Source organism: Schistocerca serialis, chromosome 3 (genome assembly GCF_023864345.2).
Source record: "Schistocerca serialis cubense isolate TAMUIC-IGC-003099 chromosome 3, iqSchSeri2.2, whole genome shotgun sequence".
Classification (NCBI taxonomy): domain Eukaryota; kingdom Metazoa; phylum Arthropoda; class Insecta; order Orthoptera; family Acrididae; genus Schistocerca; species Schistocerca serialis.
Genome location: NC_064640.1, coordinates 961237039 through 961261800, shown reverse-complemented (window position 1 = coordinate 961261800; position 24762 = coordinate 961237039).

Here is a 24762-nt window from a genome sequence, read left to right as displayed (position 1 = left end):
TCCCGATGGAATTTCTGTGTTTCATGTGCATTATGAAGGTCCAAGGGATACAGCAACCCTGCACTGGTGCATCGGAATCTAATATTGGTCTGCCACGAGCCGTTCAAAGCACAAACTCGTAGAAGATTCACTTTTCTTGTACTTAAATCGGCATTGTGCCTTTTGTATTCAGTCCCGATGCAATTTCTGAGTATCATGGCCAATTTGAAGGTCCAAGGGATACAGTAAACCTGCACTGATACATCTGAATCTAACACCGGTCTCCCAGGAGCCGCTCACAATACAAACTCTTAGAATATTCACTCTTCTTGTACTTAAGTCGACAATGTCATCGTGTATTCCATTGCGATGCAATTTCTGTGTTTCATGGTCAATGTGACGGTCTAAGAGATAAAGTAAACGTGCAATGGTGCATCGGAATCTAATACTGGTCTCCCAGGAGCCGCTCAAAGCACTAACATTTTGAAAATTCGCTCTTCTTGTAATTAAAACGGCATTGTGAGATTTGTTTTCAATCCTGATGCAATATCTGTGTATCATGGTCAATTTGAAGGTCCAAGGTATACAGTAAACCTGCACTGAAGCATCTGATACTAATACAGGTCGTTTAGGAGCCACTTCAAACACAAACTCTTAGAAGATTTATTCTTCTTATACTTAAGTCGGCTTGGTGTCTTTTGTATTCAATCCCGATGCAATTTCTGTGTTTCATGGTCAATGAGAAAGACCAAGGGTTACAGTAAACCTGCACTGGTGCATCGGAAACTAATACAGGTCTCCCATGAGCCACTCAAAGCACTAACTCTTGGAAGATTCACTCTTCTTGTACTTAAGTCGGCATTGTGCCTATTGTATTCAATTCCGATGCAAATTCTGTGTTCCATGGTCATTGTGAAGGTCCAAGGGTTACAGTTAACCTGCACTGGTGCAGCGGAATCTAATACCGGACTCCCAGGAGCCGCTCAAAGCACTAACTCTTAGAAGAGTCACTCTTCTAGTACTTATGACGGCATTGTGCTTTTTGTATTCAATCCAGATGCAATTTCTGTGTTTCATGGTGAATGTGAAGGTCAAAGAGATACAGTAAACTTGCACTGGTGCATTGGAAGGTATTACAGGTCTCCCAGGAGCCGTTCAAATGACAAACACTTAGAAAATTCACTCTTCTTGTACTTAAGTCGGCATTGTGCCTTTTGTATTCGATCCCGATGCAATTTCTGTGTTTCATGGTCAATGTGAAGGTCCAAGGGTTACAGTATACCTGCACGGGTACATCTGAATCTAATACTGGTCTCCCAGGAGCCGCTCAAAGCACAAACTCTTACAAGATTCACTCCTCTAGTACTTAAGTCGGCATTTAGACTCTTGTATTCAAACCCGATGCAATTTCTGTGTTTCATGGTCGATGTAAAGGTCCAAGGCATACAGTAAACCAACATTAGTGCATTGAACCTAATACTGGTCTCCCAGGAGCCGCTCAACGCACAAACTCTTAGAAGATTCACTCATCTTGCACTTAAGTCGGCATTGTCCTCGTGTATTCAATTCCGATGCAATATCTATGTTTCATGGTCAATGTGAAGGTCTAAGAGGTACAGTAAACCAGCACTGGTGCATCGCAATCTAATACTGGTCTCCCAGGAGGCGCTCAAAGCACTAACTCTTAGAAGATTCACTTTTCTTATACTTAAATCGGCATTGTGCCTTTTGTATTCTATCCCGATGTCATTTGTGTGCTTCATGGTCAATGTGAAGGTCCAACAGTTACAGGAATCCTGCACTGATGCATCGGAATCTAATACTGGTTTCCCAGGATGCGTTCAAATCACAAACTATGAGAAGATTCTCTCTTCTTGTACTTCATTCGGCAGTGTGCCTTTTGTATTCAATCCCGATGCCATATCTGTGTTTCATGTGCAATATGAAGGTCCTAGCGATACAGCAAACCTGCACAGGTGCATCGCAATCTAATACTACTCTGCCAGGAGCCGTTCAAAGCACAAACTCTTTGAAGATTCACTCTTCTTGTACTTAAGTCGCCATTGTGCTTATTGTATTCATTCCCGATGAAATTTCTATGTCTCATGATCAATGTGAATGTCCAAGGGTTACTGTAAACCTGCACCTGTGCATCGGAATCTAATTCTGGTCCCCCAGCAGTCGTTCAAAGCACAAACTCTTAGAAGATTCACTCTTCTTGTACTTAGATCGGCATTGTGATTTTTGTATTAAATCCCGATGCAATTTCAGTGTTTCATTGTCAATTTGAAGGTCCAAGGGATGCAGTAAACCTGCACTGGTACATCGGATTCTAATTCTGGTCTCCCAGGAGCCGCTCAAAGCACAAACTCTTAGAAGTTTTACTCTTCTTCTACTTAAGTCGGCATTGTGCCTTTTGTATTCAATCCCGATGCAATGTCTGTGTTTCATGGTCATTATGAAGGTCCTAGGGTTACAGTGAAGCTGCACTGGTGCATCCGAATCTAATACTGGTCTCACAGGAGCCGCTCAAAGCACAAACTCTTAGAAGATTCAGTCCTCTTGTACTAAAGTCGGCATTGTGCATTTTGTATTCAATCCCGATACATGTTCTGTGTTTCATTGTCAATGTGAAGGTCAAAGGGATACAGTAAACCTGCACTGGTGCATCGGAATCTATCACTGGTCTCCTAGGAGCCGCTCAAAATACTAACCCTTAGAAGATTCACTCTCCTTTTAATTAAGTCAGCATTGTGCCTTTTGTTTCCACTCCCGAAGCAATTTCTGTGTTGCATGGTCAATGTGAAGTTCCAAGGGATACAGTAAACCTCCACTGATGCATCCGAATCTGTCACTGGTATCCGAGGAGCAGCTCAAAGCACAAACGCTTAGACGATTCACTCTTCTTTTGCATAAGTCGGCATTGGGCCTTTTGTATTGAATCCCGATGCAATTTCTTTGTTTCATGGTCTATGTGAAGGTCCAAGGTATAGAATAACCCTGCACTGGTGCATCGGTATCTAATACTGGGCTCCCAGGAGCCGCTCAAAGCGCAAACTCTTTGTAGCATCATTCTTCTTGTGCTTAAGTCGGCATTGTGCCTTTTGTATTCAATTCCGATGCAATTTCTGTCCTTCTTGGTCAATGTGTAGGTCCAAGGGATACAGTAAACCTGCACTGGTGCACCGGAATCTATTACTGATCTCCCAGGAGCCGTTCAACTGGCAAACACTTAGAAGATTCACTCTTCTCGTACTTAAGTCGGTATTGTGCCGTTTGTATTCGATCCCGATGCAATATCTTTGTTACATGGTCAATGTGAAGGTCCAGGGGTTACAGTATACCAGCATGGGTGCATCTGAATCTAATACAGGTCTCCCAGGAGCCGCTCAATGCACAAACTCTTAGTAGATTCAGTCCTCTCGTACTAAAGTCGGCATTGTGCTTTTTGTATTCAATCTCGTTGCAATTTCTGTGTTTCATGTGCAATATGAAGGTCAATGGGATACAGCAAACCTGCACTGGTGCATTTCAATCTAATACAGGTCTCCCAGGAGCCGCTCAAAGCACAAACTCTTGGAAGGTTCACTCTTCTTGTACTTAAGTCGGCATTGTGTCTTTTGTATTCAATCCCGATGCAATTTCTCTGTTACATGGTCAATGTGAAGGTCCAAGGGTTACAGTATACCTGCATGGGTGCATCTGAATGTAATACTAGTCTCCCAGAAGCCACTCAAAACACTACTCTCGGAAGATTCACTCCTATTGTACTTAAGTCGGCATTGTGCCTATTGTATTCATTCCCGATGAAATTACTATGTCTCATTGTCATTGTGAATGTCCAAGGGTTGCAGTACACCTGCACTGGTGCATCGGAATCTATTTCTGGTCTCCCAGAAGCCGTTCAAAGCACTAACATTTAGAAGATTCACTCTTCTTATACATAATCGGCATTATGCCTTTTGTATTCAATCCCGATGACATTTGTGTGCTTCATGGTCAATGTGAAGGTCCAACAGATACAGGAATCCTGCACTGATGCATCAGAATCTAATACTGGTCTCCCAGGAGGCGTTCAAATCACAAACAATGAGAAGATTCACTCTTCTTGTACTTAAGTCGGCAGTGTGCCTTTTGTATTCAATCCCGATGCAATATCTGTGTTTCATGTGCAATTTGAATGTCCAAGGGGTACAGTAAAACTGCACTGGCGCATCGGAATCTAATTCTGGTCTCCCGGGAGCTGTTCATAGCACAAACTCTTAGAAGATTTACTCTTCTTGTACTTAAATCGGCATTGTGCTTTTTGTATTATTTCCCGATGCAATTGCCGTGTGTCATGGTCAATTTGAAGGTAAAAGATATACAGTAATCCTTCACTGGTGCATCGGATTCTAATTCTGGTCTCCCAGGAGCCGCTCAAAACACAAACACTTAGAAGATTCACTCTGCTCGTACATAAGTCGGCTTTGTGCCTTTTGTATTTAATCGCGATGCCATTTCTGTGTTTCATGGTTAATGTGAAGGTCCAAGGGATACAGTAAAAATGCACTGATTCATCGGAGTATAATACCGGTCTCCCAGGAGCCGCTCGAAGCACAAACTCTTAGAAGATTCACTCCTCTTGTACTTAAGCCGGCATTGTGCATTTAGTAATCAATCCCGATGCATGTTCTGTGTTTCATTGTCAATGTGAAGGTCCAAGGGATACAGTAAACCTGCACTGGCGCATCGGAATCTATTACTGGTCTCCTAGGAGCCGCTCAAAGTACTGACCCTTAGAAGATTCACTCTTCTTTTACTTAAGTCGGCATTGTGCCTTTTGATTCCACTCCCGATGCAATTTCTGTGTTGCATGGTCAATGTAAAGGTCCAAGGGATACAGTAAACCTCCACTGATGCATCCGAATCTATCACTGGTATCCGAGGAGCCGCTCAAAGCACAAACTCTTAGAAGATTCACTCTTCTTTTGCTTTTTGTATTCAATCCCAATGCCATTTCTGTGTTTCATTGTCTATGTGAAGGTCCAAGGTATAGAATAATCCTGCACTGGTGCATCGGAATCTAATACTGGGCTCCCAGGAGCCGCACAAAGCGCAAACTCTTTGCAGGTTCATTCTTCTTGTACTTATATTGGCTTTGTGCCTTTTGTATTCCATTCCGATGCAATTTCTGTCCTTCTTGGTTAATGTGAATGTCCAAGGGTTACAGTAAACCTGCACTGGTGCACCGGAATCTATTACTGGTCTCCCAGGAGCCGTTCAAATGGCAAACACTTAGAAGATTCACTTTTCTTGTACTTTAGTCGGCATTGTGCCGTTTGTATTCGATCCCGATGCAATATCTTTGTTACATGGTCAATGTGAAGGTCGAGGGGAGACAGTAAACCTGAATTGATGCATCGCAAAGTAATACTGGTCTCCCAGGAGCCGCTCAAATCACAAACTCTTAGAAGATCACTCTTCTTGTACTTAAGTCGGCATTGTGCTTTTTGCATCAATCCCGATGCAATATCTCTGTTTCATGGTAAATGTGAAGGTCCAAGAGATACAGTAAACTGGCACTGGTGCAGCGGAATCTAATACTGGTCTCCCAGGAGCCGTTCCAAAGAAGAACTCTTAGAAGATTTACTCTTCTTGTACTTAAGTCGGCATTGTGCATTTTGTATTCATTACCGATGCAATTTCTGTGTTTCATGGTCAATGTGAAGGTCCAGGGGATACAGTAAACCTGAACTGATGTATCAGAATGTAATACTGCTCTCCCAAGAGCCGCTCAAAGCACAAACGCTTAGAAGATTCACTCTTCTTGTACTTATGTCGGAATTAGTTCTTTTGTATTCAATCCCGATGCTATTTCTGTGTTTCATGGTCAATCTGAAGGTCCAAGAGATACAGTAAACATGCACTGGTGCATCGGAATCTAAAACTGGTCTCCCAGGAGCCGTTCAAAAACACAAACTCTGAGAAGATTCTCTCTTCATGTACATAATTCGGCATTGTGAGTTTTGTATTCAATCTCGTTGCAATCTCTGTGTTTCATGTGCAATATGAAGGTCCAAGGGATACAGCAAACATGCACTGGTGCATCGAAATCTAATACTGGTCTGCCAGGAGCCGTTCACAGCACAAATTCTTAGAACATTCACTCTTCTTGTACTTAAGTCGACATTGTGCCCATTGTATTCATTCCCGATGAAATTTCTATGTCTCATGGTCAATGTGAATGTCCAAGGGTTACTGTAAACTTGCACTGGTGCATCGGAATCTAATTCTGGTCTCCCAGGAGCCGTTGAAAGCTCATACTCTTAGAAAATTCACTCTTCTTGTACTTAAATCGGCATTGTGCTTTTTGTATTATATCCCGATGCAATTTCCGTGTTTCATGGTCAATTTAAAGGTCCAAGGGATACAGTTAATCAGCACTGGTGCATCGGATTCTAATTCTGGTCTCCCAGGAGCCGCTCAAAGCACAAACTCTTAGAAGATTTACTCTTCATCTACTTAAGTCGGCATTGTGTCTTTTGTATTCAATCCCGAAGCAATGTCTGTGTTTCATGGTCATTATGAAGGCCAAGGGTTACAGTAAACCTGCACTGGTTCATCGGAATCTAATACTGGTCTCCCAGGCACCGCTCAAATCACAAACTCTTAGAAGATTCAGTACCCTTGTACTTAAGTCGGCATTGTGCATTTTGTATTCAATCCCGATGCATGTTCTGTGTTTCATTGTTAATGTGAAGGTCCAAGGGATACAGTAAACCTGCACTGGCGCATCGAAATCTATTGCTGGTCTCGTAGGAGCCGCTCAAAGTACTAACCCTTAGAAGATTCACTCTTCTTTTACTTAAGTCGGCATTGTGCCTTTTGTTTCCAATCCCGATGCAATTTCTATGTTGCATGGTCAATGTGAAGGTCCAAGGGATACAGTAAACCTCCACTGATGCATCCGATTCTATCACTGGTATCCGAGGAGCCGCTCAAAGCACAAAGTCTTAGAAGATTCACTCTTCATTTGCCTAAGTCGGCATTGGGCCTTTTGTATTCAATCCCGATGCAATTTCTGTGTTTCATGGTCTATGTGAAGGTCCAAGGTATACAATAATCCTGCACTGGTGCATCGGAATCTAATACTGGGCTCCCAGGAACCGCTCAAAGCGCAAACTTTTTGAAGGTTCATTCTTCTTTTACTTAAGTTGGCTTTGTGCCTTTTGTATTCACTCAAGAAGCAATTTCTGTGTTTCATGTGGAATGCGAAGGTCCCAGGGACACAGTAATCCAGTACTGGTGCATCAGAATCTAATTCTGGTCTCACAGGAGCCGCTCAAATCTCAAACTCATTGAAGATTCTCTCTTCTTGCACTTAAGTCGGGATTGTGCCGTTTGTAATCAATCCCGATGCTATTTCTGTATTTCATGGTCAATGTTAAGGTCCAAGGGGTACAGTAAACCTGCATTGGTGCATCGGGATCTAATACTGGTCTCCCAGGAGCCGCTCAAAGCACTAAATCTTAGAAGAGTCACTCTTCTTGTACTTAAGTCGGGATTGTGCATTTTCTATTCAATCCCGATGCAATTTCTGTGTTTCATGGTCAATATGAAGGTCCAAGGGACACATTAAACCTGCACTGGTGTTTTGGAATAAAATTCTGGTCTCCCAGGAATCGCTCAAGGCACTAACCTTTAAAAGATTCTCTCTTCTTGTACTTAAGTCTGCATTGTGCCATTTGTATTCAATCCGATGCAATGTCTATCTTTCTTGGTCAATGTGAAAGTCCAAGGGATACAGTAAGCTTGCACTGGTGCACCGGAATCTACTACTGGTCTCCCAGGAGCCGTTCAAATGGCAAACACTTAGAAGATTCGCTCTTCTTGTACTTAAGTCGGCATTGTGCCGTTTGTATTCGATCCCGATGCAATATCTTTGTAACATGGTCAATGTGAAGGTCCAGGGGATACAGTAAACCTGAACTGATGCATCGGAATGTAATACTGCTCTCCCAAGAGCCGCTCAAAGCACAAACTCTTAGAACATTCACTCTTCATGTACATAATTTGGCATTGTGCCCTTTGTATTCAATCTCGTTGCAATTCCTGTGTTTCATGGTCAATTTGAAGGTCCAACGGATACAGTAAACCAGCACTGATGCATCTCAATCTAACATTGGTCTCCCAGGAGCCAGTCAAAGCAGAAATTCGTAGAAGATTCACTCATCTTGTACTTAAGTCGGCATTGTGCCTTTTGTATTCAATCCCGATGCAATTTCTGTGTTTCATGGTCAATGTGTAGGTCCAAGGGATACAGTAAACCTGCATTAGTGCCTCGGAAACTAATACTGGTCTCCCAGGAGCCCCTCAAAGCACAAATTCTTAGAAGATTCACTCTTCTTGTACCTAAATCGGCTTTGTGCCTTTGTATTCAATCCCGATGCAATATCTGTATTTCACGGTCAAGGTGAAGGTCCAAGCGATAAAGTGAACCGGCAATTTTTCATCGGATTCTGTTACCAGTCTCCCAGGAGCTGTTCAAAGCACAAACTCTTGAAGATTCACCCTTCTTGTACTTAAGTCGGCATTGTGCAATTTGTATTCAGTTCCGAAGCAATTTCTGTGTTTCATGTGCAATGTGAAGGCCCAAGGGATTCAGTAAACCTGTACTGGTGCTTCAGAATCTTAGTCTGGACTCCCAGCAGCCGCACAATTCACATATTCTTGGAAGACTCACTCTTCTTGTACTTAAGTCGGGATTGTGCATTTTGTATTCAATCCCGATGCAATTTCTGTGTTTCGTGTGCAATGTGAAGGTCCACGGGATACAATAAAGCAGCACTGGTGCACCGGAATCTAATACTGGTCTCCCAGTAGCCGTACAAAGCACAAACTCTTATAAGATTCACTCATCTTGTAAACGGCATTGTGCCTTGTGTATTTAGTCCCGATGCAATACCCCCCTGCGGGTTTTGGGGTAAGAATAGGCCCGCGGTATTCCTGCCTGTCGTAAGAGGCGACTAAAAGGAGTCTCAAACGTTTCGGCCTTATGTGATGGTCCCCTGTCGGGTTTGACCTCCATATCTCAAAATTTTTCCGAAGAGCGAGCCGATTGGGGAAGGGCGCCTTACTTGGTGCATTGTGTCCGTGTTGTGTTGAGAACTTTCGCCATCTTATTCGTCGTTGCATTGCAGTCTTGCCCGCTCTCCATCTCTTGGGCATCGATGCGCCCCTGCGTGCACTTTCTGCCAAGCACTGTGCAGGGCCATTTTCTGCACTGACGACGCCCATGGACCACATGTCACCTAACATCCAGCACGGTAGCCAGTCCGTTGTGGTGGGGCCGCCATGTACCCTCTCGGTTGTAGCCCCCTGACAACACAGGGATCGCTCTACTGATGCCTGCGCCGTTCACTCCCCACGTATGCCAAGGAGTAGATGCCCATCTCCCTGGGGCATCAGGACTCCCGGCAATGGCCATCCTGCCAGGTGGCTATTGCTGTGGCTGGGTGGCGCCCGTGGGGAGGGCCCTTGGTCGAAGTAGGTGGCATCAGGGCGGATGACCCGCAATGAAGCGTGGTACATCATCTCTCGCTGGCGGCCAGCCGCCAGCAGTCTCTAAGCATTCTCGGGCTCAATTTAATGCTCAGAAGTACGATCCGAAAACGTTCCCCTCCCTGGCCACGCCGTGGGAAGAGCGTAAGTCTCAGGATGGAGGTAACAGTTATTCGCCCCGATTCTTAGTTTGCACGAGAGCTGATGGGGAGTCTTTTCTCTCCACAAAGCCTCAGTTCTTCGTCGAGCATTTAGAGGACAAGTTTGGGGAGGTGGAGGGCTTGTCTAAAATGCGCTCTGGGTCAGTACTGATACAAACGGCATCCTCCGCCCAGTCCCGCAGGTTACTTGCTTGTGACAAGTTGGGGGATGTTAACGTTTCTATTACACCACATAAGAGTTTAAATATGGTCCAGGGTGTTATTTTCCATAGGGATCTCCTTTTGCAGTCTGATGACGAGCTGCGCGCCAACTTAGAACGTAGAGGTGTTCATTTCGTCCGGCGCGTTCATCGGGGTCCGAGGGACAATCAGGTTGCTACCGGTGTCTTCATCTTGGCCTTCGAGGGTGATACGTTACCGGAAAAGGTCAAGGTGATGGTCTACTGATGTGACGTCAAGCCCTATATCCCTCCCCCGATGCGGTGCTTCAAGTGCTGGAAGTTCGGTCATATGTCTTCCCGCTGCACTTCCAGCCTCACATGTCGCGATTGCGGACGCCCATCTCATCCCGATACTCCATGTGCCCCGCCTCCCATCTGCGTCAACTGCGGGGAGCACCATTCACCTTGCTCGCCTGACTGCAAAGTCTTTCAGATAGAGCGCAAAATCATGGAATATAAGACCCTGGACCGGCTGACCTATACTGAGGCCAAACGGAAATATGACAGACTCCATCCTGTGAGAATGACATCTTCTTATGCAGCTGCTGCAACAACTGTGCTAGCTCCATCAGTTTCGAGACTTCCAGCCAGCTCGATAAGCAGTAAGACTCCTCCTGCCCCCTTGCCCGTGGGGGGCTCTACCCAACAGGTTGCTCCTGCACCACGTACCTCAGGAGCAACCTCCTCCCACCCGTCGGGGACGTCCGTCCCCGCTTCTCAGCCAGAGAAGCGTCTAACTTCTTCGGCTCCTCTCGCCCGTAAGAGTTCCCTTGGGACCCTCCCTTCCCAGGGTTCCACCAGCGGGAAGGATGACGGCCACCAGTGGCATAAGTCCTCACCAGCGGCCGGGCGTCGGGCTTCACGATCCTCCTCTGTCCCGGAGACTGAATCGGTGAAGCCTTCCCAGCCGGTGAAACCCAAGGTTCAGCGAGAGAAGTCCAAGAGAAAGACCTGTAAGGCCAAAGAACTTGCGGTGGCACCAGCCCCACCGCACCTTTCGCGCTCTGCGTCTGAGGATGAAGTCGAGATTCTAGCGTCCGCTGAGGACCTTGATCTCGCTGGTCCCTCAGACGCCATGGATGCCTCTCGTACGGGTACTGAATCGGTGGCAGTGAGTTAACAAGCGGCGTAAATTGCCTTCCCAGTACTTTCACGCCTTTCTCAGCCATGGACAATACCATCCTCCAGTGGAACTGCGGCGGTTTTTTCCACCATTTACCTGAGCTCCGCGAACTTCTCAGCCTTCGCCCTTTCTTCTGCATTGCTCTCCAGGAAACTTGGTTTCCAGCGATGCGAACCCCCGCCCTCCGTGGCTATCGGGGTTATTACAAGAACCGAGCAGCTTATGAAAGGGTGTCTGGTGGCGTCTGCATATATGTCCTTCACACTCTGCACAGCGAGTCTGTCCCTCTCCAGACGCCTTTAGAGGCTGTCGCTGTACGCGTATGGACGCTACAGGCTGTTACCGTCTGCAGTCTTTACATTCCACCGGATGGTGATGTCTCGCAGCATGTCCTGGCTGCACTGGTCGCCCAATTGCCGCCACCTTTCTTGCTATTGGGCGACTTCAACGCCCATAACCCTCTGTGGGGTGGGTCAGTGGCCACAGGTCGAGGCGCCATCGTTGAACATTTGTTGTCGCAGCTCGATCTCTCGCTGTTAAATGATGGCGCCTTCACACACTTCAGTGTGGCGCATGGCACCTACTCCGCCATTGACCTTTCCATCTGTAGCCATAGCCTCTTGCCGTCTGTCCAATGGAGTGTGCATGACGACCTGTGTGGTAGTGACCACTTTCCGCTCTTTTTGTCACTACCACAGCGTCACTCTTCTGGGCGCCCTAGCAGATGGGCTATGAGTAAGGCTGACTGGGATTTGTTCTCCTCCACTGCCGCTTTTGAGCCTCTCTCTACTGATGACATTGATGCGGTGGCTCAATCTGTCACCACCGGCATCGTTACTGCCGCCGAATCTGCCATTCCCCGTTCTTCTGGGTCCGCTCGGCGGAAGGCTGTGCCTTGGTGGTCGCCTGAGATCGCTGAAGCGATTAAAGATCGCCGGCGGGCGCTCCAGCGTCACAAGCGACATCCCTCCTTAGCCCACCTTATCGCCTTCAAACGGCTGCGTGCACGGGCTCGCCTCCTTATCCGCCAAGGCAAGAAGGAGTGCTGGGAGCGGTATGTGTCCACCATTGGCCTCCATGTCACTCCCTCGCAGGTCTGGGCCAAGATTCGACGCGTCTACGGCTATCGGACCCCTGCCAGCGTCCCTGCGCTCTCACTGAATGGAGCCGTTTGTACCGACTCCGACGTCATTGCAAATCGCTTAGCAGAGCATTTTGCTATGAGTTCCGCTTCTGCGAATTACCCCCAGGCCTTCCGCTCCATTAAAGAGCGGCTGGAACGTCGGAGCCTTTCGTTTCGCATCACCCACCCGGAATCTTACAATGCTCCATTCAGTGAGTGGGAATTTCGCAGTGCCCTAGCTGCTTGCCCTGATACTGCTCCTGGGCCAGATGGCATCCACTGTCAGATGCTGATACACCTTTCAGTGGACTGCCAGCGGCGCCTTCTCGATCTTTACAACCGCCTTTGGGTCGAGGGGGAGTTTCCGTCGCAATGGCGGGAAGGCATTGTCATCCCCGTTTTGAAACCTGGGAAGATCCCTCTGGAGGTGGACAGCTACCGTCCCATTAGCCTCACCAACGTTCTTTGTAAGTTGCTTGAACGGATGGTGAGCCGGCGCTTGCATTGGGTACTGGAGTCTCGGGGCCTTCTGGCTCCGTCTCAGGGTGGGTTTCGTAAAGGCCGCTCCGCCACCGACAATCTGGTGAGTCTGGAGTCGGCCATCCGTACTGCTTTTGCCCGCCGTCAGCTCCTGGTCGCTGTCTTTTTCGACATGCGGAAGGCGTACGATACGACATGGCGTCATCACATTCTTTCTACGCTTCATGGATGGGGTCTTCGGGGTCCTCTGCCGATTTTTATCCGCAATTTTCTGTCGTGTCGTACCTTCCGCGTGCAAGTCGCGGCCTCGTATAGTTCCTCCCACGTCCAGGAGAACGGTGTGCCACAGGGCTCTGTTTTATGTGTCTGTCTGTTTTTAATAGCCATTAACGGGCTTGCTGCGGCCGTGGGAAATTCTGTCTCCGCTTCCCTGTATGCTGACGACTTCTGCCTTTATTACAGCTCTACTGGCATTGCAGCTGTTGAACGTCAGCTACAGGGCGCTATCCGTAAGGCGCAGTCTTGGGCTGTAGCGCATGGGTTTCAGTTTTCGGCAGCCAAGACCTGCGTTATGCATTTCTGCCGGCGCCGAACAGTCCATCCTGAGCCGCGGCTTTATCTTGCCGACGAACTCCTTGCTGTGGTGGAGACCCACAGGTTTTTGGGGGTGGTTTTCGATGCCCGGTTGACTTGGCTGCCTCATATCCGGCAGCTGAAACAGACTTGTTGGCGGCATCTAAACGCTCTGAGATGCTTGAGCAACACCCGCTGGGGCGCCGACCGCTCTACACTTTTGCGGCTCTACCAGGCGTTAATCCAGTCCCGTCTGGATTATGGGAGCCTGGCTTATGGCTCAGCATCCCAATCTGCATTACAGGTGCTGGACCCAATTCTCCACAGCGGGATACGCCTTGCCACTGGTGCTTTCCGCACCAGCCCTGTGGACAGCGTACTAGTGGAGGCAGGTGTACCTCCACTGCGGTTCCGACGCCAACGTTTGCTGGCCGCTTATGCTGCCCATGTTCTAGGCTCGCCCGGGCATCCAAACTATCGCCTCCTGTTCCCGCGGTCGGTCGTCCGTATGCCAGAACGTCGGCCCCGGTCTGGTTGTACAATAGCGGTCCGCGTCAAAGAGCTTCTCTCTGGGCTCCAGGGTTTCACTGTTCCACCTCCTTTCCGGGCTACTTTGCATACACCCCCATGGTGTGTTCGTCGCCCTAGCCTTCGGCTCGACTTGGCACAGGGCCCTAAGGACTCAGTCCCTCCAGAGGCCTTCCACCGCCGCTTTTATTCCATCCTGGCCACGTATCAGGGCTCTGGTGTTGTTTACACTGACGGTTCGATGGTTGCTGGTCGTGTCGGATATGCGCTCACTCTAGGGGACCTTTCCGAACAACGTTCCTTGCCGGATGGCTGCAGCGTTTACACTGCTGAACTGGTCGCCATCTTTCGTGCCCTAGAGTATATCCGCTCCTGCTCAGGTGAGTCCTTCGTTATCTGTAGCGATTCCCTGAGCGGTTTACGAGCTCTCGACCAGTGTTTCCCTCGTTCTCGTTTGGTGATGGCTATCCACGAGTCTCTGCATACTCTCGCCTGTTGCGGCCGCCCTGTGGTCTTTGTGTGGACCCCCGGTCATGTCGGTATCCCGGGTAACGAACATGTTGACCGCCTGGCGAAAGAGGCCACCAGTAAGCCATCTCTGGACGTTGGCCTCCCAGAGACTGATTTGCGGGCAGTCTTCCGCCGCAAAATCTTGGCGCTATGGGACGATGAATGGCGCGAACTGACAATGCACAATAAACTCCGTGCTGTCAAGGAGACGACGGCTGTGTGGCGGTCATCCCTGCGAGCCACTCGCAGGGACTCAGTAGTTGTTTGCCGGCTCCGCATTGGCCACTCCCAGCTGACACACAGTTATTTACTGCGCCGGGAGGACCCTCCTCTATGTCGCTGTGGGGCAGCTTTGACAGTGGCCCACATTTTGCTGGCCTGCCCCCTTTTAGCTGTGGTCAGGCAGACATTTGCGCTGCCTGCTACGCTCCCTGCCCTGTTAACAGACGACTCCACTATGGCTGACTTAGTTTTACGTTTTATTAGGGCAGGGGGATTTTATCATTTACTCTGAGTGTTTCTGTTTTATTTTATTGTTTTGTGTTGCTTCTGGCCTTTGGCCTATGGTTTTACACTGATTTTTTAATGTGTCTCTAAGTGGTTGGCCTTTCCTTTTTTATGTCTATGGTCGGCCAACCACCGTCACACTCTGTGTGGTTTTAGTTTGTTTTGTCTTGTCTTTGTCTCAGTATCTCTTGTTCTGTATCGTCTGTGTTCTCTTCTGTTCCTTGTTGTTATTCTCTGTGGGTGTTCTTTGTCTTTGGACAAAGGGACCGATGACCATGGCAGTCTGGTCCCTTTAATCCCCCAAACCAACCAACCAACCCGATGCAATATCTGTGTCTCATGGTCAATGTGACAGTCCAAGGGTTACAGTAGACCTGTACTGGTGCATCGGCATCTAATTCTGCTTTCCCAGGAAACTCTCGAAGAACAAAATCTTAGGAGATACACTCTTCTTGTACTAAAGTTGGGATTGTGCATTTTCAATTCAATCCCGATGCAATTTCTGTGTTTCATGATCGATTTGAAGGTCCACGGTATACAGGAACCCTACGATTGTGCTTCGGAATCTAATACTGGTCTCCCAGGAGCCGCTCAAAGCACAAACTCTTAGAAGATTCTCTCTTCTTGTACTTAAGTCTGCATTGTGCCTTTTGTATTATATCCCGATGCGGTTTCTGTGTCTCATGGTTAATGTGAAGATCCAAGGGATACGGTAAACCAGCACTGGTGCATAAGAAATTAATACTGGCCTCCCAGGAGCCGTTCAAAGCACAAACCCTTATAAGATTCACTCTTCTTGTACTTAAAACGACATTGTGCTTTTTGTATTCTATCCCGATGCAATTTCTGCGTTTCATGTGCAATTTGAAGGTCCAAGGGATACAGTAAACCTGCACTGTTGCAATGGAGTCTAATACTGGTCTCACATCAGCTGTTCAAAGCACAAACTCTTAGAAGATTCAATCTTCTTGTACTTAAGTCGGCATTGTGTCCTTTCTATTCAATCCCGATGCAATTTCTGTGCTTTCTGTGCAATGTGAAGGTCCAAGGGATACAGTAAACCTGCACTGGTGCATCGGAATCTGATTCTAGCCTCCCAGGAGCCGATCAAAGATCAAACTCATAGAAGATTCAATCTTCTTGCATTTAAGTCGGCATTGTGCATTTTGTACTCAATCCCGAAGCATTTTCTGTGTTTCATGGTCTATGTGACGGTCCAAGGGCTACAGTAAACCGTCACTGGTACATCGGAATCCAATACTGGTCTCCCAGCAACCGCTCAAAGCACTAACTCTTACAAGATTCTCTCTTCTTTACTTAAGTCAGCATTGTGCTTTTTGTTTTCAATCTCGATGCAATTTCTGTGTTTCATGGTTAATTTGAAGGTATATGGGATAGAGAAAACCTGCACTGGTCCATCAGAATCTAATACAGGTCTCCCAGCATCCTCTCAATACACAAACTCTTACAATATTTACTCTCCTTGTACTTAAGTCGGCAATGTGCGTTTTGTATTCAATCCCGAAGCAATTGCTGTGAATCATGGTCAATGTGTAGGTCCAAGGGATACAGTAAACCAGCACTGGTGCATCGGAATCTAATTCTGGTCCCCCTGGAGCCGCTCAAAGCACAAAATCTTAGAAGATTCCCTCTTCTTGTACTTAAGTCGAGATTGTGCATTTTGTATTCAATCCCGATGCAATTTCTGTGTTTCATGGTCAATGTGAAGATCCAAGGTATACAGTAAACCTACGCTGGTCCATCGGAATCGAATACCGGTCTCCCAGGAGCCGGTCAAAACACAAACTCTTAGAAGATTCACTCTTCTTGTACTTATGCCGGCATTCTGCCTTTTCTATTCAATCCGATGCAATTTCTGTGTTTCATTGTCAATGTGAACGTCCAAGGGATAGAGTAAACCTGCACTGGTGCATCGGAATCTAATACTGGTCTCCCAGGAGCCGCTCAAAACACTAACTCTTAGAAGATTCTCTCTTCTTGTACTTAAGTCTGCATTGTGCCTTTTGTATTATATCCCGATGCGGTTTCTGTGTCTCATGGTTAATGTGAAGATCCAAGGGATACAGTAAACCAGCACTGGTGCATAGGAAATTTATACTGGCCTCCCAGGAGCCGTTCAAAGCACAAACCCTTAGAAGATTCACTCTTCTTGTACTTAAATCGGCATTGTGCTTTTTGTATTCGATCCCAATGAAATTTCTGCGTTTCATGTGCAATTTGAAGTCCTAGGGTTACAGTAAACCTGCACTGGTGCATTGGAATCTAATACTGGTCTCACAGGAGCTGTTCAAAGCACAAACTCTTAGCAAATTCAATCTTCTTGTACTTAAGTCGGCATTGTGCCTTTTCAATTCAATCCCGATGCAATTTCTGTGTTTTCTGTGCAATGTGAAGGTCCAAGGGATACAGTAAACCCGCACTGGTGCATCGGAATCTAATTCAAGTCTCCCAGGAGCCGATCAAAGATCAAACTCGTAGAAGATTCAATCTTCTTGCATATAAGTCGGCATTGTGCATTTTGTACTCAATCCCAAAGCATTTTCTGTGTTTCATGGTCTATGTGATGGTCCAAGGGCTACAGTAAACCATCACTGGTACATCGGAATTTAATACTGGTCTCCCAGCAACCGCTCAAAGTACTAACTCTTAGAAGATTCTCTCTTATTGTACTTAAGTCTGCATTGTGCCTTTTGTTTTCAATCTCGATGCAATTTCTGTGTTTCATGGTTAATTTGAAGGTATATGGGATAGAGAATACCTGCACTGGTCCATCAGAATCTAATACAGGTCTCCCAGCTTCCTCTCAATACACAAACTCTTACAAGATTCACTCTCCTTGTACTTAAGTCGGCAATGTGCCTTTTGTATTCAATCACGAAACAATTTCTGTGATTCATGGTCAATGTGAGGATCCAAGGGATACAGTAAACCAGCACTGGTGCATCGGAGTCTAATTCCGGTCTCCCAGGAGCCGCTCAAAGCACAAACTTTTAGAAGATTCGCTCCTCTTGTACTTAAAACCTCATTGTGCCTTTTGTATTCAATCCCGATTCAATATCTGTGTTTCATGGTCACTGTGGAGCACCAAAAAATACAGTAAACCTCCACTGCTGGATCAGAATCTAATACTGGTCTCCCAGGAGCCGCTCAAAGCACAAACTCTTAGAAGATTCTCTCTGCTTGTATTTAAGTCTGCATTCTGCGTTTTGTATTCAATCCAGAAGCAATTTCTGTGTATCATGGTCAATGTGTAGGTCCAAGAGAAACAGTTAACATGCATTGGTGCATCGGAATCTAATACCGGTCTCCCAGGAGCCGCTCATGGCAAAAACTCTTAGAAAATAAACTCTTCCTGTACTTAAGTCGGCATTGTGCATCTTGTATTCAATCCCGAAGCAATTTCTGTGTTTCATGGTCAACGTCACGGTCCAAGGGATACAGTAAACCTGCACTGGTACATCGGAATCTTATACTGGTCTCCCAGGAGACGTTCAAACATAAACTCTTAGAAGATTCACTCTTCTTGTACTTAAGTCGGCATTGTGCCTTTTGTATTTTCTCCCGATGCACTTTCTGTGTATCACGTGCAATTTGAAAGTCCAAGGGATACAGTAAACCTGCACTGGTGCATCGCAAACTAATACTTGTCTCCCAAGAGCCGCTCAAAGCACAGACGCTAATAAGTTTCACTCTTCTTGTACTTAAGTCAACATTGTCTTCTTTTATTCAATCCCAATGCTATTTCTATGTTTCATGGTCAATGTGAAGGTCCAATTGATACAGCAATGCTGCACTGGTGCATCGGAATATAACACTGGTCCCCAAGGAGCCGATCAAAGAACTAACTTTTAGAAGAATAACTCCTCTTATACTTAAGTCGGCATTGAGCATTTTGCATTCAATCCCAATGCAATTTCTGTATTTCATGGTCAATGTGAAGGTCCAATGGATACAGTAAACGTCCACTGATGGATCGCAATCTAATACAGGTCTCCCAGGAGCCGCTCAAAACACAAACTCTAAGAAGATTCACTCTTCTTGTGCTTAAGCCGGCATTGTGCCTTTTGTATTCAATCCCGATGCAATTTCTGTGTTTCATGGTCAATGTGAATTTCAAAGGGCTAGATTAAACCTCCACTGGTGCATCGGAATCTAATACTGGTCTCCCAGGAGCCTCTCTAATCACGAACTCTTAGAAGATTCACTATTCTTGTACTTTAGTCGGCATTGTGCCTTTTGTATTCAATCCGGATGCAATTTCTGTGTCTCATTGTCAATGTGAAGGTCCAAGGGTTAGAGTAAATCCGCACTGGTGCAGCGGAGTCTAATACTGGCATCCCAGGAGCCGTTCAAATCACAAACTCTAAGAAGATTCACTCTTCTTGTACTTATGTCGGCATTGTTCTTTTGAATTCAATCCCGATGCAATTTCTGTGTTACATGTGCAATATGAAGGTCCAAGGGTTACAGTAAACCTGCACTGGTGCATCGGAATCTAATTCTGGTCTCCCAGGAGCCGCTCTTAGAAGATTCACTCTTCATGTACTTAAGTGGCATTGTGCCTTTTGTATTCATTCCCGATGCAATTTCTGTGTTTCATGGTCAATCTGAAGGACCAAGGGATACAGCAAACCTGCACTGGTGCATTGGAATCTAATACTCTTCTCCTAGGAGCCGCTCAAAGCACTAACCCTTAGAAGATTCACTCTTCTTGTACGTAAGTCGGTAGTGTGCCTTTTGTATTAAATCCCGATGAGATATCTGTGTTTCATGGTCAATGTGAAGGCCCAAGGGATACAGTAAACCCACAGTGATGCATCAGTAACTAATACTGGTCTCCAAGGAGCCGCTCAAATCACAAACTCTTAGAAGACTCACTCTTCTTGTACTTAAGTCGGCATTGTGCTTTTTGTATTCAATCACGAAGCAATATCTGTGTATCTTGGTCAATGTGTAGGTCCAAGAGATACAGTAAAACTTCATTGGTGCATCGGAATCTAATACTGGTCTCCCAGGAGCCTCTCTAATCACAAACTCTAAGAAGATTCAGTATTCTTGTACTGTAGTCGGCATTGTGCTTTTGTATTCAATCCCGATGCAACTTTTGTGTCACATGGTCAATGTAAATGTCCAAGGGTTACAGTGAACCTGCACAGGTGCATGGGAATCTAGTTCTGGTCTCCAAGGAGACGCTAAAACACATACTCTTAGAAGAATCACTCTTCTTGTACTTAAGTCGGCATAGTGACTTTTGTATTCAATCTCGATGCAATTTCTATGTTTCATGGTCAATGTGTAGGTCCAAGGGATACAGATATACTGCATAGGTGCATCAGAATACAATACTGGTCTCCCAGGAACCGTTCAAAGCACAAACAATTAGAAGAGACACTCTTCTTGTACTTACGTCAATATTGCGCATTTTGTATTCAATCCCGATGCAATTTCTGTGTTTCTTGTGCAATGTTAAGGTCCAAGGGATACAGTCAACATGCACTGGTCCATCGGAATCTAATACTGGTCTCCCAGTAGCCGTTCAAAGCACAAAATCTTAGAAGATTCACTGTTTTTGTACTTAGGTCAGCTTTGTGCCTTTTGTATTCAATCCCGATGCAATTTCTGTGTTTGTTGGTGAGTGTGAAGGTCCAAGGGTTACAGTTAACCTGCACTGGTGCAGTGGAATCTAATACTGGACTGCCAGGAGCCGCTCAAAGCACTAACTCTTAGAAGATTCAATCTTCTTGTACTTATGTCGGCATAGTTCCTTTTGTATCCAATCCCGTTTCAACTTCTCTGTTTCATGGTCAATGTGAAGCTTCAAGGGATACAGTAAACCCACATTGGTGCATCGGAATCTAATACTAGTCTCCCAGGAGCCGTTCAAAGCACAAACAGACGGAAGATTCACTCTTCTTGTACTTAAGTCGGCATTGTGCCTGTTGTATTCAATCCCGATGCAATTTCTGTGTTTCATGTGCAATGTGAAGGTTCAAGCGATACAGTAAACCTATACTGGTGCATCGGAATATAACTCTGCTCTCCCAGGAACCGCTCAAAGCACAAACACTTAGAAGATTCACTCTTCTTGTACTTAAGTCAGGATTGTGCCTTTTGTATTCAATCCCGATGCAATTACTGTGTTTTATGGTCAAAGTGAAGGTCCAAGGTATACAGTTAACCTTCACTGGTGCATCGGAATCTAATACTGATCTCCCAGGTATCGCTCAAAGCACAAACTCTTAGATGATTCACTCACCTTGTACTTCAGTCGGCACTGCGCATTTTGCATTCATTCCCGATGCAATTTCTGACTTTAATGTGCAATATGAAGTGCCAAGGGATACAGATAACCTGCACTGGTGCATCGGAATCTAATACTGGTCTCCCAGGAGCCATTCAAAGCTCAATCTCTTAGAAGATTAACTCTTCTTGTACTTAAGTCGGCAAACTGCCTTTTGCATTCAATCCCGATGCAATTTCTATGTGTCATGGTCAATGTGAAGGTACAAGGGTGACAGTAAATCTGCTCTGGTGCATCGGAATCTATATCTGGTCACCCAGGAGCCGCTCAAATCATAAACTCTTAGAAGATTCACTCTTCTTGTATTTAAGTCGGCATTGTGCATTTTGTAATCAATCCCGTTGCAATTTCTGTGTTTCATGTTCAATGTGAAGGTCTAAGCGTTACAGTAAACCTGGACTGGTGCATCGGAACCTAATACTGGTCTCCCAGGAGCCGCTCAAAGCACTAACTCTTAGAAGATTCAATCTTCTTGTATGTAAGACGACATTGTGCCATTTGTATTCAGTCCCGATTAAATATCTGTGTATCATGGTCAATGTGAAGGTCCAAGGGATACAGTTAACCTCCACTGATGGATCAGAATCAATTATTGGTCTTCCAGAATCCGCTGCAAGACAAACTCTAAGGAGATTCACTCTTCTTGTACTTAACTCAGCTTTGTGGCTTTTCTTGTACTTAAGTCGGCAAACTGCCTTTTGTATTCAATCCCGATGCAATTTCTATGTGTCATGGTCAATGTGAAGGTACAAGGGTGACAGTAAATCTGCTCTGGTGCATCGGAATCTATATCTGGTCACCCAGGAGCCGCTCAAATCATAAACTCTTAGAAGATTCACTCTTCTTGTATTTAAGTCGGCAGTGTGCATTTTGTAATCAATCCCGTTGCAATTTCTGTGTTTCATGTTCAATGTGAAGGTCTAAGCGTTACAGTAAACCTGGACTGGTGCATCGGAACCTAATACTGGTCTCCCAGGAGCCGCTCAAAGCACTAACTCTTAGAAGATTCAATCTTCTTGTATGTAAGTCGACATTGTGCCATTTGTATTCAGTCCCGATTAAATATCTGTGTATCATGGTCAATGTGAAGGTCCAAGGGATACAGTAAACCTCCACTGATGGATCAGAATCAATTATTGGTCTTCCAGAAGCCGCTCAAAGACAAACTCTAAGGAGATTCACTCTTCTTGTACTTAACTCGGCTTTGTGCCTTTTCTTGTTCTTAAGTCGGCAAACTGCCTTTTGTATTCAATCCCAATGCAATTTCTATGTGTCATGGTCGATGTGAAGGTCCAAGGGTGACAGTAAATCTGCTCTGGTGCATCGGAATCTATATCTGGTCACCCAGGAGCCGCTCAAATCATAAACTCTTAGAAGATTCACTCTTCTTGTATTTAAGTCGGCATTGTGCATTTTGTAATCAATCCCGTTGCAATTTCTGTGTTTCATGTTCAATGTGAAGGTCTAAGCGTTACAGTAAAGCTGGACTGGTGCATCAGAACCTAATACTGGTCTCCCAGGAGCCGCTCAAAGCACTAACCCTTAGAAGATTCACTCTTCTTGTACGTAAGTCGGTAGTGTGCCTTTTGTATTAAATCCCGATGAGATATCTGTGTTTCATGGTCAATGTGAAGGCCCAAGGGATACAGTAAACCCACAGTGATGCATCAGTAACTAATACTGGTCTCCAAGGAGCCGCTCAAATCACAAACTCTTAGAAGACTCACTCTTCTTGTACTTAAGTCGGCATTGTGCTTTTTGTATTCAATCACGAAGCAATATCTGTGTTTCTTGGTCAATGTGTAGGTCCAAGAGATACAGTAAAACTTCATTGGTGCATCGGAATCTAATACTGGTCTCCCAGGAGCCTCTCTAATCACAAACTCTAAGAAGATTCAGTACTCTTGTACTGTAGTCGGCATTGTGCTTTTGTATTCAATCCCGATGCAACTTTTGTGTCACATGGTCAATGTAAATGTCCAAGGGTTACAGTGAACCTGCACAGGTGCATGGGAATCTAGTTCTGGTCTCCAAGGAGACGCTAAAACACATACTCTTAGAAGAATCACTCTTCTTGTACTTAAGTCGGCATAGTGACTTTTGTATTCAATCTCGATGCAATTTCTATGTTTCATGGTCAATGTGTAGGTCCAAGGGATACAGATATACTGCATAGGTGCATCAGAATACAATACTGGTCTCCCAGGAACCGTTCAAAGCACAAACAATTAGAAGAGACACTCTTCTTGTACTTACGTCAATATTGCGCATTTTGTATTCAATCCCGATGCAATTTCTGTGTTTCTTGTGCAATGTTAAGGTCCAAGGGATACAGTCAACATGCACTGGTCCATCGGAATCTAATACTGGTCTCCCAGTAGCCGTTCAAAGCACAAAATCTTAGAAGATTCACTGTTTTTGTACTTAGGTCAGCTTTGTGCCTTTTGTATTCAATCCCGATGCAATTTCTGTGTTTGTTGGTGAGTGTGAAGGTCCAAGGGTTACAGTTAACCTGCACTGGTGCAGTGGAATCTAATACTGGACTGCCAGGAGCCGCTCAAAGCACTAACTCTTAGAAGATTCAATCTTCTTGTACTTATGTCGGCATAGTTCCTTTTGTATCCAATCCCGTTTCAACTTCTCTGTTTCATGGTCAATGTGAAGGTTCAAGGGATACAGTAAACCCACATTGGTGCATCGGAATCTAATACTAGTCTCCCAGGAGCCGTTCAAAGCACAAACAGACGGAAGATTCACTCTTCTTGTACTTAAGTCGGCATTGTGCCTGTTGTATTCAATCCCGATGCAATTTCTGTGTTTCATGTGCAATGTGAAGGTTCAAGCGATACAGTAAACCTATACTGGTGCATCGGAATATAACTCTGCTCTCCCAGGAACCGCTCAAAGCACAAACACTTAGAAGATTCACTCTTCTTGTACTTAAGTCAGGATTGTGCCTTTTGTATTCAATCCCGATGCAATTACTGTGTTTTATGGTCAAAGTGAAGGTCCAAGGTATACAGTTAACCTTCACTGGTGCATCGGAATCTAATACTGATCTCCCAGGTATCGTTCAAAGCACAAACTCTTAGATGATTCACTCATCTTGTACTTCAGTCGGCACTGCGCATTTTGCATTCATTCCCGATGCAATTTCTGACTTTAATGTGCAATATGAAGTGCCAAGGGATACAGATAACCTGCACTGGTGCATCGGAATCTAATACTGGTCTCCCAGGAGCCATTCAAAGCTCAATCTCTTAGAAGATTAACTCTTCTTGTACTTAAGTCGGCAAACTGCCTTTTGTATTCAATCCCGATGCAATTTCTATGTGTCATGGTCAATGTGAAGGTACAAGGGTGACAGTAAATCTGCTCTGGTGCATCGGAATCTATATCTGGTCACCCAGGAGCCGCTCAAATCATAAACTCTTAGAAGATTCACTCTTCTTGTATTTAAGTCGGCAGTGTGCATTTTGTAATCAATCCCGTTGCAATTTCTGTGTTTCATGTTCAATGTGAAGGTCTAAGCGTTACAGTAAACCTGGACTGGTGCATCGGAACCTAATACTGGTCTCCCAGGAGCCGCTCAAAGCACTAACTCTTAGAAGATTCAATCTTCTTGTATGTAAGTCGACATTGTGCCATTTGTATTCAGTCCCGATTAAATATCTGTGTATCATGGTCAATGT